The sequence below is a fragment of the Notothenia rossii genome, assembly GCF_949606895.1.
Source record: "Notothenia rossii genome assembly, chromosome: 4".
Taxonomy (NCBI): domain Eukaryota; kingdom Metazoa; phylum Chordata; class Actinopteri; order Perciformes; family Nototheniidae; genus Notothenia; species Notothenia rossii.
In genome coordinates this window covers 56,621,910-56,626,451 of record NC_136902.1, presented here as the reverse complement: position 1 = coordinate 56,626,451, position 4,542 = coordinate 56,621,910, and the positions used below count along the sequence as shown (strand labels likewise).

Genomic DNA, 4,542 nt, shown 5'->3' with positions numbered 1-4,542 from the left:
CCACCTTTGTGCACCTTTCACAAGAATGGATTCAGGGAAAAGTCAGCTGTGATCAACAGAATAACCTGCGGAAAAAGATTTATGAGCACCATAAGAGCCAGGCACACGAAAAAGCGATCAAGATTTCGGTGATGAGAAAAAAAGATGTCCTAAGGTAGGCCTATTGGCAATCAATATTGATCTAATGCAGGAAACATATACATCTTTCAGGTCTGCCTATCTGATTGCCAAATAAATAAATAAATAGGGCTCCCCCGAAAGCAAATGGGTAATTTGAACACTGTGCAAATGTATTTAGTTTCCTATCCATGTGAACATGATTTAAGTGGGGGGTGGACCTATTCTCCTCTAGGGGGGAATATATATATTTTTTAATATAGAAGTTAAAAGCATCAATCCAATCTGGTGCTCTTTGACAGCAACATTAGGAAATCTATGGATACATCTCAACACCCATATGAAACAGAACTCTAAGCAGATTTTCTTTATCTTTATCGATATTTTACAAATCACTCCCCTTTTAAACTGTATTCTTGTTTATTAATAACAACTTTTTTTTTACTGTCATATTGTATTTTATACTATAAGAGAATAGATGAACCTCTATTGTCTTATTTTTTTATAACTATAATGATCATATAAAGGTGTGCCTTTACCTCACTGAGCTGAGGTTATCAGAGCCTCTCAGTCTTTCAGGAGAGAGCTCTCTAAAGCTCTCCCCCCCGCGGCCGCTTACACAGTAAATTCCAATGTTAATAAAAGCTGTTTACATTTTTTGGGAGTTTGATTTATTTTAAATTAACACAAATACAAAATTAAAACCTATAATTGCACACTGAAACCATTATTTCCAAAAAAGAACTATTTCACATAAACCTCTGGTTTTTACTGGGGCTGGGGCGGTTCAACTGTTTTTTGAGGGGGGGGGGGTGCGCCATAGTTTATGGGCGCTGTACGCAATATAGGCGTAGTTTTGTTAGTATAAGATAATTATAAATTATAAAAAATAATAAAAACCAGTAAATAATAATTTGCTATACTGCCTATGCCAACGGCCGGCCCTCAGTCTGATCATTGAGAAAGAAACAAAGAGAACTGCAAACAAAAAGATATGTTAAAACAAAGAAAAAAGACTTATAGTTTACATGATTACACAAATGATTTGTTTGCAACTTATAGTTTAATTTTTGAAACTACATTTATTTTTGCTTGACTCAGTTTTTTTTCCTCTTAAACTCTTAGTTTTGCTTGATTCTGAGAAAGTGTTGCTTTATCTTTAGAAAACAAACCTAATCCCATACTAAACAACATCACAATGTACATTAGCCACCTTTAGATTAGCGGTATTAACCATTGAGTATCAACCATGTGACTGTGATGTTGTATTCTTATTATTAGTTAGCTTTTTTCTTCTGCTGAATGCATTTACTCTGCACAAATCATTAAAGTGGTGTGCATATGTGGAGATTATTATGCTGAACAAAACTTGTGTTCATCACAGAGCCCATTTCCTGCAATATTCCAATGTCCAACGGAAGAAATCCCAATGCTCATTATCGAGGGAGCCCTTGTGATTGGACATTGTAATTTGAAATAAAACTCACATTTATACTGTTACATTAGAAAGTAATAGTGCCCAATAACACATGTTTTAAGTGTAGGAGCACAGAGCTTTACACATTTTGTAAAAATGAAATGATAAAACTTTCGCATGGGTATCGTTTCAATAAATCAAACAATGTCCCCACAACTTGCCCACAATCAGTTCAGTTATGTTAGGATTATGCTTTAAACAGGACCCAGGCGCAGGCAATGACTGAAGATGTTTAAATGGTTTATCGTTTCGGAGACTCAGGCAGGTTTGGTGATTATGGAGGTCCGGAGTGGAGGTAGGCAGTGAGAGGCTGGACTGATTACCAGGCAGGCAGGTAGGATGCAGGAAGAAGCAGGCAGGTTGGCTGGAAGCTCTGGTGGATGATGGCCGAGGGATTGCACTGGAAACACAAGAGAAACTAGTTACAAAGAGTACGGATTTACACGCAGACAGGATAACTGAATGGGCAGCCAGGAGGATGTAATACCACTGGTGTAGAAAACAATCTGGCGGTGAGTTGCTGGGAGACTGGAGTAGATAAGCTGTGTCCTGATTAGATGATGAGGGACAGCTGAGTCAGACGGCCAGGTGAGAGCAATCAGGCTGCTGCCTGCAAGGGACACCACACCCTCTCCACACACACACACACACACACAGGAACAAACAGGGACACAGTTTGGACTGTGACAGTACCCCCCCCTCAACGGGAGCCTCCAGGCGAACCACCAGGCTTATCTGGGTGGTCCCTGCGAAAGTCCCGAATGAGAGAGGGACATAGAATGAGCTTGCGGGACACCCAGCTCCTCTCCTCAGGACCATACAGGACCATAACCCTCCCAATCAACCAGATACTGGTACCCACGGCGGCGAATGTCCAACAGCCGTCGGACTGTGTAGGCCGGGTGGTCATCAATAACAAGGGTGGGTGGAGGGGAGATGGCTGGAGGGCACAAAGGGCTGGACAACACTGGTTTCAACTGGGATACATGAAAGGTTGGGTGAATTCTCATGGAGGGAGGCAGCTTGAGTCTAACAGCAGATGGATTGATTATGCGCTCGATCACATAGGGGCCAATGAAGCGTGGTTTCAACTTCTTAGACTCAGCTTGTAAAGAAATATTCTTTGAAGAAAGCCAAACTTTCTGACCTAGTTGGAACTGGGGAGCTGCGGTCCGGTAGCGGTTTGCAATATGCCGATTGCGTTCATCGGAGCGGAGAAGGGCAGAGCGGGCATCCTTCCAAATCCTACGACAACGACGGAGATGGGCTTGGACAGAGGGAACTGCGATCTCATCCTCTTGGGCTGGGAACAAAGGGGGTTGATATCCAAGAGAACATTCAAATGGGGACATACCGGTAGCAGCACTAGACAGTGAGTTATGAGCGTATTCAATCCAGGGCAGATGTAAGCTCCAGGAGGTGGGATTCCGGGAGGTGACACAGCGAAGTGCAGCTCCAAGGTCCTGATTGGCTCTTTCGGCCTGCCCGTTAGTCTGAGGATGATAGCCTGAGGAGAGACTGACAGATGCTCCAAGTGCTCGACAGAATGCTTTCCATACCTGAGATATGAACTGTGGCCCTCTGTCGGAAACAATGTCTGTTGGAATGCCATGGAGCCGGACAACATGATTGACCAGGAGGTCAGCAGTTCCAGAGGCTGTGGGGAGTTTAGGAAGAGGCACAAAATGAACTGCTTTGGAAAAGCGATCAACAATAGTGAGAATGGTTGAGTTACCCTGTGAAACCGGGAGGCCGGTAACAAAATCTAGGCCGATGTGACTCAAGGGACGACTAGGGACTGGGAGAGGCTGGAGTAGACCGATAGGAGCCTTGTGTGAAGACTTGCTACGGGCGCAAATCGTGTAGGCCAGCACAAAGGCTCGAGAGTCCGCTTCCATAGAAGGCCACCAGAAGTGTCGTCTCAGGAGGGATAGGGTCCGACTCACACCCGGGTGGCAGGCAAAGCGGGAAGCATGGGTCCATAGGAGAACCTGTGAGCGGACAGAGTCAGGTACAAACAAACGGTTAGCTGGACCCTTTCCTGGATCTGGATGTTCTCTCTGTGCCTTCCTCACTGAGTTCTCAATCTCCCATGTTACAGCGCCCACTACTCTGGTAGCGGGGATTATGGTGTCAGGAGCTATGGGATCCTGATCCACTGCAAACTGCCGGGACAATGAGTCAGGTTTAAGGTTTCTAGAACCAGGTCGGTAGGTTAGGGAATGTTCCGGTATTTGGACAACATTAACATGGGATCACTCCGGTCAATGTACGTACTTCGTCTCACTGGAATATTAATGGCCAGATTGAATACAAAATCGACCCAAATTCTCCGGTCAATGACAGGAGAGTTTTGAAAGTGACAAAACACTGTTCCACACATTTAAAAACACTTAATCAATGTTTACCCAGGATCCATGCACCTTTCCTGGCTTGTAAAATGTGGTGATGCGCCCTGGAGGTAGCGGGTAGGTTCTGTGCGTGGTGCTGAACCCCAGCCTGTCTATGTGGAATACAAAAACAAACAAAGACAAACACCTTTAAGGTCACCAGGGTCGTGAGGTTCTGGTTCTGGCGGTGTGCATGGAGGGGTTTAGTCCGAGTGAGGAGTGCTCGAGCGTGGGAGGATGTGTAAGGCAGAGGAGGGGAACAAAAGGTGTGTGCAGGAGCAGGGAGAAAAGAGAAAATAAAAAGACTCAAAGTGTTCCACCTTCCAGCAGCAGCAGCAGCAGCAGCGGGCCCGCGGTGCTGAACACCTGCCTGTCTATGTGGAGTACAAAAACAAACAAAGACAAACACCTTTAAGGTCACCAGGGTCGTGAGGTTCTGGTTCTGGCGGTGTGCATGGAGGGGTTTGACCTGGCTCCCCGACACAATGCACATAGTCTGGAGCAGCGGAGCAGCGGCTGGGCCGTGTTCCCCCTTCTGTCCATTTGCCTATCAGTTTG

The 4,542-nt window shown here is 45.2% G+C and overlaps 1 long non-coding RNA gene across 1 annotated transcript; it reads right to left on the bottom strand.

Moving 5' to 3' along the window:
- Window positions 1-1,161: 1,161 nt before the first annotated feature.
- Window positions 1,162-2,408, bottom strand: LOC307037031. The gene is made up of 2 exons (XR_013807574.1): window positions 2,082-2,408; window positions 1,162-1,994 (listed from the first exon to the last, which is right to left on the bottom strand). It is a non-coding gene; the product is annotated as an uncharacterized lncRNA (long non-coding RNA).
- Between the last annotated feature and the right edge of the window lie 2,134 nt (window positions 2,409-4,542).